Here is a 14,582-nt window from a genome sequence, read left to right as displayed (position 1 = left end):
CATGATGCGTTTTTCATGCGTTTCCGCGGCGTTTTTGCAGTTGCGTAAACGCCGCGGAAACGCATGAAAAATGCATGGTAGAAGGGCAGCAATGTTCCCCAATTGAAATCCGCATGTGCAGGTTTGCCTTGGTTAAAACTGCACAATCCTTTACTGGACTGGTCTACTAATGAGATTAAGTCTTGGAGTCCTAAGTGCTATGATAAATGTTGTAATGGTCGCATTGCGGCTGTGGAAAAAGGGGAATTACCTGTACCTATTCAGGATTTTTGGAAGGTTTTTTCAGAGGAGGAGTCGCAAGTTTTACCTCCTCATAAGAACTATGATTGCACCATTGAGTTTGTTTCTGGAGCTACTCTTCCCAAGAGTCGCTTATTAAATCTGACTATCCCTGAAAGAAAGGCCTTGGAGGAATACATACAGACGAGCTTGGCTGCTGGTCACATTAGACCTTCTAAGTCGCCTGTGGCTGTTGGATTTTTCTTTGTTAAAAAAAAGACGGTGGTTTACGTCCATGTCTGGACTTTCGTGAAATTAATAAGATAACCGTACGCAATTCCTACCCATTGCCGTTAATTCCAGACTTGTTTAACCAGTTAGTGGGGACCAAGTGGTTCTATAAAATTGATCTCCGGGGGGCATACAATTTGTTACGAATGAAGGAGGGTGATGAATGGAAAACTGCTTTTAACACTCCGGTAGGTCATTTTGTGAATCTGGTGATGCCCTTCAGTCTTACCAATGCACCCGCGTTTTTTCAGAACCTTATTAATGACATCCTGAGACCTTTGATTGGCAAGAATGTGGTTGTGTATTTGGATGACATTCTGATTTATTCACACAGATCTGGATTCCCATTGGCAGAGCGTACGTGAGGTGTTGCAGTTATTGAGTGATAATTCGCTTTTTGCTAAGCTGGAGAAATGTGAGTTCGCTGTGCAGAGAATTAGTTTTTTGGGCTACATTATCTCCAGCGAGGGCTTTGAGATGGACCCGGTGAAAGTTCAGGCTGTGCAGGAATGGCCTAGGCCTATTGGTTTGAAATCGATACAGAGATTTTTGGGTTTCGCCAATTATTACAGGAAATTCATTAAGAATTTTTCTATAATTGTTAAGCCACTGACTGATCTCACCAGGAAAGGTGCGAATACGGTCCAGTGGACTACTGAGGCCATTGAAGCTTTTGTGTATCTCAAGGAGAGGTTCAGTTCTGCACCCATCCTTATGCAGCCTGATGAGACCAAGCCTTTTTTGGTCGAGGTTGATGCTTCTTCGGTGGGGGTCGGTGCAGTTTTGTCTCAGGAGAACAAGGATGGAGTACATCCCTGTGATTTTTTTCAAAAAAATTTTCAGAAACCGAACTTAATTACGATGTTGGTAATCGGGAATTGTTGGCTATTAAACTTGCGTTTGAACATTGGCATCATTTCTTGGAAAGTGCTAAATTTCCTGTTCACAGATCATAAGAATTTGATCTATCTTGGATGCTGCCAAACGCTTGAATGCCCGTCAAGCTAGGTGGGCACTTTTTTTTTCTCGGTTTAATTTTTCTGTTACCTATATCCCTGGTACTAGGAATGTTAAAGCCGATGCTTTATCTCGCAGCTTTTCCCCCATGGTTGGTACCGAGGAGGAGGAGAGCATTTTACAGGAAGGAGTTGTGGTAGCAGCATTAGACTCTGTTTTGGAAGAAGGGATTCTGAAAGCCCAAGAGGATGCCCCATCTAACACTCCTCATGGGAGATTGTTTGTGCCTAGAACCTCTAGGAGAGATTTGTTTGTGGGGTATCATGAGTCTTGGTTGGCAGGTCATCCAGGAATTTCTGGGACTAAGAGACTTATCAGTCGCAGTTTTTGGTGGCCCGGGTGGCAGAAGGAAGTCATCAAGTGGGTGCGTCAGTGTACGGTGTGTGCTAGGTCAAAGGCTTCCCATACCCCTGCTGCGGGGTTGCTTTGACCTCTGGAGGTTCCTAGTGCGCCTTGGACGCATTTGGCAATGGATTTTATTACTGACCTTCCTGTGTCCGAGGGTTTCACTGACATCTGGGTGGTCGTGGACCGTTTTAGCAAGATGTGTCATTTGGTTCCATTCATTAAGCTACCCTGCGCTAAGACACTCGCTAAGGCGTTTGTTAAGGAAATTGTCAGGCACCATGGCGTTCCCACCAACATTGTTTCTGATAGGAGACCTCAGTTTGTGGCTCGCTTTTGGCGTGCTTTTTGTGACAGGTTGGGAGTCCATTTGTCATTTTCGTCTGGTTGTCATCCTGAGTCTAATGGACAGACTGAAAGAAAGAACCAGGATGTGGAACAGTTTTTGCGTTGATTTGTGGCAGACAATCAAGAAGGGTGGTCTGAGTTTCTGCCACTCGCAGAATTTGCTCTTAACAACCATACATCCTCCTCTGCTGGGTGTTCTTTTTTTGTTGTACTGGGAGACATCCGTCTTTTGGTTCGTTCTCCAAATTGCGGTCGGCGGTGCCGGAGGAGTAGAATTTTTCCGGTGACTTGGAGAGAGTTTGGACTAATGTACGTTGTAACCTTCAAGAGGCTAACAAAAAGTCCAAGAAGTATTTTAACAGGAAATGTAAAGAGGTTTTGTTTACTGTGGGTGACATGGTTTGGTTGTCCTCAAAGAATCTGCGATTGAGGATTTCCTCTAAAAAATTGGGTCCGAAGTTTGTGGGGCCTTTTAAGGTGCTTCAGGTGGTTAACCAGTCTGCTGTTAGGTTGGAGGTTCCCTCCTCCTGGAAGATTAATCCTGTGTTTCATGTTTCCTTGTTGAAAAAGGCTGATGTATCGGATAGGGAGGCCACTGTCACAGTTCCTCCGGTAGTGGAAGACGGCGAATATGAAATTTCTCGTATCCTGAATTCCAGAGAGCATAGAGGGAGATTGCAGTATCTCGTTGCTTGGAAAGGTTTCGGTCCCGAGGAATAACTCCTGGGTTAAGGCGGATGATGTCTCTGCCCCTAGACTTGTCAGAGCTTTCCACAGGAGATTTCCAGATAGGCCTGGGCCTGGAGGATCCGGAGGATCCTCATAAAAGAGGGGGTACTGTTAGAACCCTCCTGTTTGTTTTTGTTTCTATCTTGTGTTTTGCGGTCACGTGACCATCTTCCTATTTATTCCAGCTCCACCCTTCTGGCCTTGCTAGACTTCAGTGTTGTTTAGACTGTCTTTCTAGCCAGGTGCTTTTGTGCCTATCTATCTCTAGTTTGCTTGGTCCTCTGGACCTCTAGTACTTTTGTCAGTTTTTCTTTTGCTCTGCAACAACTTCTGTTAGGAGGTGTCCCATTTTTGTCCCAGTCCTTAGTTCTTTTAGGGACCCCTTCCTTTCTCTATAGGTCTCCGTTCAGACTAGCCGAGGGCGAAGGCGGGTCTGTTCACAAGGAACAGGTTGCCTGCTACAACGTAGGGACTCAGCTTAGTCTTACTGTGGGGACAGCTCTCCCCTTCTTTCCCTAGTTTATGTTGCAGATCATAATAATCTTGGATCTACTCATACTTAACAGACAGAACCTTCAGTGTTTCTCACTCACACACCACCTCCTCATCTCGCATCCTATCTGTCAGTGTTCCCCAAGGTTAAGTCATAGGACCCCTGCTCTTCTCCATCTACACCTTCGGCCTGGGACAGCTCATAGAGTCCCACGGCTTTCAGTATCATCTCTATGCTAACGACACACAGATTTACCTCTCTGGACCTGATATCACCTCCTTACTAACCAGAACCCCAAAATGTCTGTTCGCTATCTCATCCTTCTTCTCTGCTAGATTTCTAAAACTTAACATGGATAAAACAGAATTCATCATCTTTCCCCCATTTCACTCAGCCTCCCCATCTGACCTATCCATCAAAATCAATGGCTGTCCACTTTCCCCAGTCCCACAAGCTCGCTGCATCAGAGTAACCCTGGACTCTAACCTCTCCTTCAAGCCACATATCAAAGCCCTTTCCTCCTCCTGCCGACTCCAACTCAAAAACATGGATCCGCATATTCCTCAACCATGAATCTGCAAAAACACTAGTGCACGCCCTCATCATCTCCCGCCTCGACTACTACAACCTCCTGCTCTGTGGCCTCCCCGCTAACACTCCCGTACCCCTCCAATCTATCCTAAACTCTGCTGCCCGACTAATCCACCTGCCTTCCGCCTACTCCCCGGCCTCTCCTCTCTGTCAAATGCTTCACTGACTCCTCATTGCCCAGAGACTCCAGTTCAAAACCCTAACCGTGGCATACCAAGCCATCCACTACCTGTCTCCTCCATACATCTGTGACCTAGTCTCCCGGTACACACCTACACGCAACCTACGATCCTCACAAGATCTCCTTCTCTACTCCCCTCTTATCGTTTCTTCTCACAATTGCATACAAGATTTCTCCCGTGCATCCCCCCTACTCTAGAACTCTCTACCCCAAAACATCAGACTCTCGCCTACCGTGGAAACCTTCTAAAGGAACCTGAAAACCCACCTCTTCCGAAAAGCCTACAACCTGCAGTAATCATTGCTCCACCACACCGCTGCATGACCAGCTCTACCCTCACCTACTGTATCCTCACCCATCCCTTGAAGATTGTGAGACATCGCAGGTAGGGTTCTCTCTCCTCCAGTACCAGTTTGCCATTGCGTTTTTGTTCAAGATTTTTGCAATTGTGTTTGCTATGTATACCCCCTTTTTCACATGTAAAGCACCATGGAATAAATGGAGCTAGAATAATAAATAATAATAATAAAGTGCCACACACAGTGTCCTGGTATCTCATCCATGCTCTTTCTATTTTATCTTTCATTTGCAGAGATATTAGCAATGAAAGTATTTGGCGCCTAATGAGTTAAAAAAAATTAAGTCCAAGTAGATGTTATCAGAGTTTTCACTGGGGGTGCGAAATTCTTCTCCCTGCATGATGCTGACCAATTATAAGCAGACGACAACACTGAAAAGAAAGATGATCACATCCCCACCATAGCTTAGAGCAGATTTCTCAGTGTCTAAGATGTAAGGATACAGACCTGGTCTCCTGGGCTAACCTCCTGCATGATTAGAGCACACAACTGACTAATACCTTTCAGTTAAGGTCTCTGTGGGTGAAGGGGCAGCACAAGAGAGTTTAGTTGTGCAACATTACAAACCTTTCTAACAGCTTTCCTCCTCTTATGGCACTCTCACCTCTGCTGTTCTGCACCTATCCCAAACTGCCTGTCCAGAAATGAGAGCACAGTGTCAGTATCACACTTAGATCCGTTGTGCTCAACTTGTACTCATTCTGCAGTGAGATTAGAGCAGACTGTCATTGCATTTCACCATAGAAGTAACCCAGAACACACTGCTCCTGTGTGAGGTGTAATAACAGCCTAATATCACTGCAGAAAGAATACAAGTTGCTTGAGCACAGAAGACATAAGTGTGATACTGGCACACTCCATAATCAGGAGAGTCAATAAAAGGGTTTGTAATGTGACACAGAGAAACTCAGCTGTGCGGCTCCTTACTTGTCTAAGAGCTGTTACCTCTGCTTTCTAATCATGCAGAAGGTTAGACCAGGAGATCAGGACTCTCCATCATTACACATCTTAGGCTAGGTTCCCACGATGAGCTTTTGGTGAGTTTTTGATGTTGCAGAATTTCTGCACCCATTAAGATAGGTTACTTGCATTATTTCTAAAATATGCAGCGTAAAAACTCACTAAAAACTCATAGTGAGAACGTAGCTTTATACCCTAAGAAACCCGCTTTGAGCTATGGTGGGGGCGTGTTCTTCTTTTCTTTGAGTGTTGCTGCTTGCTTATGATTGGGCAGCATCATACAGGAGAAATCTGCAGCATGTTTCAGGATTTCTCACAAGCCTCATTCGGGTAAGGCTGGGTGCCCACGTAGCGTTTTTCAAGCGTTTATGCTGCGGAATTTCCGCAGCATAAACGCTTGTGAAACGCTAGGTAATCCGCACCCCATGGTCCCCAAGGGGATTCCGCATGTTCTATGCACATGTTTCGGATTTTTCCGCAGCGTTTATGCTGCGTACAAAAATCCGCAGCATGTCATTTAATTTTGCAGAAGCGCAGCGGAACTCCCGCCATTGACTTGCATTGAGACGCATAGAAACCGCGACTGTACATTTTTACAAGCGGCTTCTATGCGTCTCTATGTGCGGATGGTACCCAGTTCTGGAGGAGAGGAGACTCTGATCCAGACCTGGGTACCATTGTACCTGTAAAAAAAGAATAAAAAAACAAATAAAGTTTATATTCACCTGTCCGGCGGCTTCTCTCTGAATGCCGGCATCGCTTGAGGACCTGCGGTGACGTCACAGTCATGTGACCGCAGGCCCTTCACCGCTCTGTCTCGCGATATGCCGGCATCCAGGAACCAGACAGGAAGCAGCGCTGCAGCCACGTCGGGCATCAGGGGTGAGTATAGCTTTATTTGTTTTCATTTTTACGGTTCACACTGTATAAATCCATGCTGTTTCCATGAATTTATACAGTGTGACCTAGTTGTGAAGCACTTTCCAAGTGATGCTAAAATCGCCTGGAAAGCGCTTGTCAATCTGCATGCGTTTTTTCTGCCAGGGAGATGCAGAAATGCTGCAGAAATTTTCTGCTTCATTTCTGCATTGTGGGCACATAGCCTAAATGCAAAAAGGTAAATAAAATTACCAAAATTTCCACAACAAAAGTGTAGCTCTACCTACAGCATATTCACACCCAGACTATAAGATTATGGCAGGTCTCTGGGTGGGTGTTTTTTTACACAGTAGTCAGAACCTACAACATTGTGGTGCCGTGCATTACATGGGCTATACTAAGGGAGCGCCTGTCAGCATAGAGCGAATACGTCCATATACCGACCAGCAGAAAGTGTAAGAGAAGAACTATAGAAGGATGGACCATAGTGGAGCATTCCGGACTGGAGCAACATAAGGAGCCAGAAGGCTTCCCCCCGGTATTCCATGCTATGTGCTCCTTATAAAGTGACATCTCTCCATAGACCCCTCTGTGAAGACCACCCCCTTATCCAGATGATACATTCTCACTTCCACCATATATAATGCATACTGGCCATTTTTTTTTTTTTTTCAGAAAATCCCCAATTTTGGGTCGTCAGCTGTAAAAGAAGAAATGCTTTACACCAGTGCTGGGAACCTATGGCAGCGTGCAGAGGGGGCAGCAGAGCCCTCCTGGGGGGCATCATGGCCGCAGCACTAGCGCTACTGGATCGGGCCGGCGGGGAGAACTCTGAGCCGCCGAGTGCCGGCACCAGCTCCGCTACTGCAGCTAGATGTGCGATCTCTCTCGGACGGAAAAACATCGAGCTGAAGTGTATTGCAGCGCACGAACTAGCCAGGCCCGTACGCTGCAATACACGCTGCCGGCCAATCAGAGGCCAGCGGCTGCCGGCCAATCAGAGGCCAGCATGACGTCGGCCGGTCAATCAGAGGCCAGCGGCTTCCTTCCAATCAGAGGCCAGCATGAATTCGGCCGGCCAATCAGAGGCCTGCGGCTTCTGGCCAATCAGAGACCAGCATGACGTTGGCCGGCCAATCAGAGGCTAGCGACTTCCGGACAATCAGAAGCGGCTGCCGGCAAATCAGAGGCCAGCATGACGTCGGCTGGCCAATCAGAGGCCAGCGGTCGCTGGCCTCTGATTGGCCGGCAGCGTGTACTGCAGCGCGCACGGACCTGGCTAGTACGTGCGCTGCAATACACTTCAGCTAGATGTGCCGACTACAGGAGAGGATGCTGCGCGGGAGAAGAAGGAAGGTGAGGAGGAGGGTTTATTATGTGTTTTTTTTTTTTTTTTAATATGGGATGCACAATGGCTGGGGGGGAGAGGGAGCATGTATACCAGGACTGAGGGGAGGGCCAGCATATATACCAGGATTGAGGGGAGGGCCAGCATATATACCAGGATTGAGGGGAGGGCCAGCATATATACGAGGATTGAGGGGAGGGCCAGCATATATACCAGTATTGAGGGGAGGGCCAGCATATACACCAGGATTGAGGGGAGGGCCAGCATATATACCAGGATTGAGGGGAGGGCCAGCATATATACCAGGATTGAGGGGAGGGCAGCATATATACCAGGATTGAGGGGAGGGCCAGCATTTATACCAGGATTGAGGGGAGGGACAGCATATATACCAGGATTGAGGGGAGGGCCAGCATATATACCAGGATTGAGAGGAGGGCCAGCATATATACCAGGATTGAGGAGAGGGACAGCATATATACCAGGATTGAAGGGAGGGCCAGCATATATACGAGGATTGAGGGGAGGGCCAGCATATATACGAGGATTGAGAGGAGGGCCAGCATATATACCAGGATTGAGGGGAGGGCCAGCATATATACCAGGATTAAGGGGAGGGCCAGCATATATACCAGGATTGAGGGGAGGGCCAGCATATATACGAGGATTGAGGGGAGGGCCAGCATATATACGAGGATTGAGGGGAGGGCCAGCATATATACCAGTATTGAGGGGAGGGCCAGCATATACAACAGGATTGAGGGGAGGGCCAGTATATATACCAGGATTGAGGGGAGGGCCAGCATATATACCAGGATTGAGGGGAGGGCCAGCATATATACCAGGATTGAGGGGAGGGCCAGCATTTTTACCAGGATTGAGGGGAGGGCCAGCATATATACCAGGATTGAGGGGAGGGCCAGCATATATACCAGGATTGAGGGGAGGGCCAGCATATATACCAGGATTGAGGGGAGGGCCAGCATATATACCAGGATTGAGGAGAGGGCCAGCATATATACCAGGATTGAAGGGAGGGCCAGCATATATACCAGGATTGAGGGGAGGGCCAGCATATATACCAGGATTGAGGGGAGGGCCAGCATATATACCAGGATTGAGGGGAGGGCCAGCATATACACCAGGATTGAGGGGAGGGCCAGCATATATACCAGGATTGAGGGGAGGGCAGCATATATACCAGGATTGAGGGGAGGGCCAGCATATATACCAGGATTGAGGGGAGGGCCAGCATATATACCAGGATTGAGGGGAGGGCCAGAATTTATACCAGGATTGAGGGGAGGGCCAGCATATATACCAGGATTGAGGGGAGGGCCAGCATATATACCAGGATTGAGGAGAGGGCCAGCATATATACCAGGATTGAAGAGAGGGCCAGCATATATACCAGGATTGAGGGGAGGGCCAGCATATATACCAGGATTGAGGGGAGGGCCAGCATATATACGAGGATTGAGGGGAGGGCCAGCATATATACGAGGATTGAGGGGAGGGCCAGCATATATACCAGTATTGAGGGGAGGGCCAGCATATACACCAGGATTGAGGGGAGGGCCAGCATATATACCAGGATTGAGGGGAGGGCCAGCATATATACCAGGATTGAGGGGAGGGCAGCATATATACCAGGATTGAGGGGAGGGCCAGCATTTATACCAGGATTGAGGGGAGGGCCAGCATATATACCAGGATTGAGGGGAGGGCCAGCATATATACCAGGATTGAGGAGAGGGCCAGCATATATACCAGGATTGAAGGGAGGGCCAGCATATATACCAGGATTGAGGGGAGGGCCAGCATATATACCAGGATTGAGGGGAGGGCCAGCATATATACCAGGATTGAGGGGAGGGCAGCATATATACCAGGATTGAGGGGAGGGCCAGCATTTATACCAGGATTGAGGGGAGGGCCAGCATATATACCAGGATTGAGGGGAGGGCCAGCATATATACCAGGATTGAGGAGAGGGCCAGCATATATACCAGGATTGAAGGGAGGGCCAGCATATATACCAGGATTGAGGGGAGGGCCAGCATATATACCAGGATTGAGGGGAGGGCCAGCATATATACCAGGATTGAGGGGAGGGCAGCATATATATCAGGATTGAGGGGAGGGCCAGCATTTATACCAGGATTGAGGGGAGGGCCAGCATATATACCAGGATTGAGGGGAGGGCCAGCATATACACCAGGATTGAGGGGAGGGCCAGCATATATACCAGGATTGAGGGGAGGGCAGCATATATACCAGGATTGAGGGGAGGGCCAGCATATATACCAGGATTGAGGGGAGGGCCAGCATATATACCAGGATTGAGGGGAGGGCAGCATATATACGAGGATTGAGGGGAGGGCCAGCATTTATACCAGGATTGAGGGGAGGGCCAGCATATATACCAGGATTGAGGGGAGGGCCAGCATATATACCAGGATTGAGGAGAGGGCCAGCATATATACCAGGATTGAAGAGAGGGCCAGCATATATACCAGGATTAAAGGGAGGGCCAGCATATATACCAGGATTGAGGGGAGGGCCAGCATATATACCAGGATTGAAGGGAGGGCCAGCATATACCAGGATTGAGGGGAGGGCCAGCATATATACCAGGATTGAAGGGAGGGCCAGCATATATACCAGGATTGAGGGGAGGCCCACCATATATACCAGGATTGAGGGGAGGGCCAGCATATATACCAGGATTGAGGGGGGCAGCATATATACCAGGATTGAGGGGAGGGGAAGCATATATACCAGGATTGAGGAGAGGGCCAGCATATATACCAGGATTGAAGAGAGGGCCAGCATATATACCAGGATTGAAGGGAGGGCCAGCATATATACCAGGATTGAGGGGAGGGCCCTCATATATACCAGGATTGAAGGGAGGGCCAGCATATATACCAGGATTCAGGGGAGGGCCAGCATATATACCAGAATTGAGGGGAGGGCCGGCATATATACCAGGATTGAGGGGAGGGCCTGCATATATACCAGGATTGACGGGAGGGCCAGCATATATACCAGGATTGAGGGGAGGGCCAGCACATATACCAGGATTGAGGGGGGGGGCAGCATATATACCAGGATTGAGGGGGGGCCAACATATATATCAGGATTGAGGGGAGGGCCAGCATATATACCAGGATTGAGGGGAGGGCCAGCATATATACCAGGATTGAGGGGGGGGCCAGCACATATACCAGGATTGAGGGGAGGGCCAGCATATATACCAGGATTGAGGGGAGGGCCAGCACATATACCAGGATTGAGGGGAGGGCCAGCATATATACCAGGATTGAGGGGAGGGCCGGCATATATACCAGGATGTGGGCGAGCACATTCTTTATTTCTGCAGTCTCTTACCCCTGCTCCTGTCTGTGGCTACTCTATGCTGCCCTCGCCTGCTCTTTGTATCAGTTGTTTGTATCAGTAAAACCTCAATATTTAGGATAAATTGCCGTGTTGGCACTTGGCGATAAATAAGTGGGTTTTGGATTGCAGTTTGGGCACTCGGTCTCTAAAAGATTCGCCATCACTGTTTTAAACCAATCAATGTGCAAATATCAACATTTTTGAGAAAATACAATACATTTGATCAGATGTCAAAAAATATTCCAGAAAAAAAAAATTGTGATCAGAAATCATAAAGAAAAATTAACTGTTTAATACCATTTTTACCAAAAATACATTGTAAAAAAAAAGAAGTGTAATTTTCTACAGTACAATATTTATTTCTATTTTTCTCAAATGAATTTTCATTTTAGGCCCCCCAAAAATTGAAAATCAATGTAAAAAGTGTATTTTAATACAATAAAAAAAATCAGGGTAATTGTTCAGTTGTATTGCCAGTTTTACAGCACGACCCGTAGCGATTTACGATCCCACAGTCCGATGAGCTACAATCTTCCTGAGAAAGGATTCATCAATGTATCAGATGCTTTCTTGCATGTTTCTACATGGAGCAATACACATATGTTCCATGTCCCTTCCTCTAAGAAACCTTCAATGAACCCTGATAGGATCTACAGAGAATAGACAAGACGTCCTTTACAGTGTTACACACTTACTCGATACTCAGTCTAATTTCATCATTCATTTTACTTTCTGCTTATAAATGCATTCATTAAAATAATGAATATCTGCATTGAGGACAGTAGAAGAACTAGTTTGTGTTTGTTCATCAAGATGCATTATCTTGGTTTCGTCTTGGCACTGTTAACTGTTGGTAGGTAGGCAGAGTACTGGAGAGGTTGCTCCCGTCGTTCAGAGAGTTGCTCCGGTGCGGTGTTCTGTTGGTAGACTGACCGCTTTGTTGGTTTGCTATCAGGTGGTGAATCATATCGGTTATGAGATTGAGTTTATGATCCATTTGAGTTACCTACAAATATATAAAAAAAAATTCAAACAAAGAAAATAGCATAGATACAGACCACACTCCATACACATTTTACACTACCCATGAGCGCTGCCTGATATTGTAGCTTATCCCTAACCAAATCAATGGGGCACTGAGTTGCAATACCAGACACACCCCATGGACAAGAGAGGCACAGTTTTGGGGAGAAATAAAGTAGATAGATCCTTTAATGCAATATTGGTTAGCCATTTAGACATTGTTGTTTTATTTGAAAACTAGAGTTGGTGCGATTCGTTTCGCAGCACTGGGTCCATCAGCCACGTCAGTAATCTTTGGATGCTGGACAGGAGCCTCAAGAACTGCCTTCTACCTTCCAAGATCCCTGCTTCTCTTCTGATTAGCTGCATCTTTATGGTTGCAGCATGATGCATATGTGACATTGCATCAGGCCGGCTAATCAGTAGAACAGCTGTGGATGCCGGGATGTAGGAGGTGGTTCTCAGGGCTCCGATGCAGCCGTCACAGATTATGGATGTGGCTGATGGACTGGGTCCTGCGAATTGACTCGCACCAACTCTATTGGAAACCTTTGTCAGATTGAACTACTTAATGAACTCAGAAAGAGCTTTCTGTCCACATCCATGAAAGTAGTAGCCAACACTTAAAGGGGTTTTCTACTACTCGGACATCTCCTTCTCCATATATATATTTTTGCCCTCAGTAAAATAATAACACCTATACTCCCTTCCAGTATTCCAGCCGTGTCGGCATTGGCTCTCCTTGGGATCACGTGACATTGTTATGTCAAGTGATCCCTGCTGCCAATCAGCGCTGGCTTCACTCTTCCTGCCTCCAGTTATAGCACATACCTGTACATCCGGAGGAAGTAAGAGCAGCAACATCTCTCACTTCCTCTGGATGTATGCAAGTTGGCCAAAGGCGGGGAGAGTAAAGTCAGCACTGATTGCCCCTAGGAATCATGAGACATAATGTCATGCTGTCACGCAAGGTGTGGGAAAGACTAAGTGCAACACAAAGGGAAAACGGAAAGGGAACCCAGACTAGGGAAAGTGGGGAGTGGAGAACTCCTAGGCTGATCTAGTGTCACCCTGTCTCCACTAATGTCCCTTTATTGGTTCTTCACCAATCGCCGCACGCATACCTCAGCCTGTCTATCCCTGGCATTAGGCTCAGGCTAGGGAGCAGAAAGGATGAGCACTAGTTGATCCCCACTGAACACTAAAGACAACAAGGGGGGACAAACAAGGGAAAATCGCTTAGCTTTACTCGACTCCAGACAAATGCGCACACGTTCTCTAGCACCAGAGAGATAGAAGTACTGCTCTTGCTCAAGCCTTCACAAGGGGCAATGAATATCGCTGGCACCTCCCTCTGGCTCACAACAGGTATTTATACATCCAGGCCAGGGTGTTAATTAGCCCGAGGAAGCTAGCCCCTGGGTCCTAGAGATACATATTCTAAGAAGTTGTCTGTAAGGCCAAATGAAGAGATCTCCTGCAACCAACTGCAGGATGACTGTCTGTCACTTCTGACACACCCATGACACACGCAATCCCCAGGAGAGCCAGTGCAGACACCGCTGGAATAGTGCTGGCACTGGAGGTGAGTATAGGTGTTATTATTTTACTGGGGGACACACATATGGATTGAGAAGGAGTTGTCTGAGTAATGGAAAACCCCTTTAAGCCTCCATACACAATAGACTAAGCTAATAGTCTAAGGGGACATCCAGACTCTTCCCTGACAGATGAGGTCAGAGGAGGTAAAATTCAAACTGCCTGACCCTTAATGCCTGACCCTTTTGTTATTCAGGTGATAAGCTGCTGCCAGAGCCGTTTGGCAGTGATTTTCACAGTTCTCCACTTTGAAAACACATGAACATTTAACCAAGCCAAACCTTCTCGTGTATGAGAGTTGGGAGAGGTAGTGGACGGCCGAACCAGCAATCAACTTTCAGTTATTGTGTGTGGCCACCTTAACTTGTGTGTGCAAGTCACAGATGACCACAGGTATTTAGACTCTCTGCAGTGTATGAGCAGCGCTGTAGAATTGGTGTCTGGATGCACCATTATGTATTTTACACTTTTTCAGAGAGTGAGGAATATTCTGTATGTAGTATGTGGTAATTGTCTGTATATCCTGTACTCCATGTGTGTATGTGTAAGTAGTAGCTGTGCATAATATAAATATATATGGTTTTATCTTATTTTCTTACCTTGTCCTCGACACGGTTCAATCTTGACCCAATTGTATTAGAGCCTCGATCTTTCACTTTATCTGGAAATAAATAAAAGTAAAAAAAAGTCATTTTTAAATTTACTATTAGAAATTAGCATTTTTTGGGTCCACTGGCATTCAACCAAATTTGTGAAACTGTTTACGATTTACAGTTCAGAGAATATAACATGAGAAAC

The sequence above is a fragment of the Phyllobates terribilis genome, unplaced genomic scaffold (genome assembly GCF_046119375.1).
Source record: "Phyllobates terribilis strain yellow unplaced genomic scaffold, ASM4611937v1 Scaffold_472__1_contigs__length_1415193, whole genome shotgun sequence".
Taxonomy (NCBI): Eukaryota; Metazoa; Chordata; class Amphibia; order Anura; family Dendrobatidae; genus Phyllobates; species Phyllobates terribilis.
The sequence above is the reverse complement of the archived record's forward strand: the minus strand, read 5'-3'. Positions refer to the sequence as shown.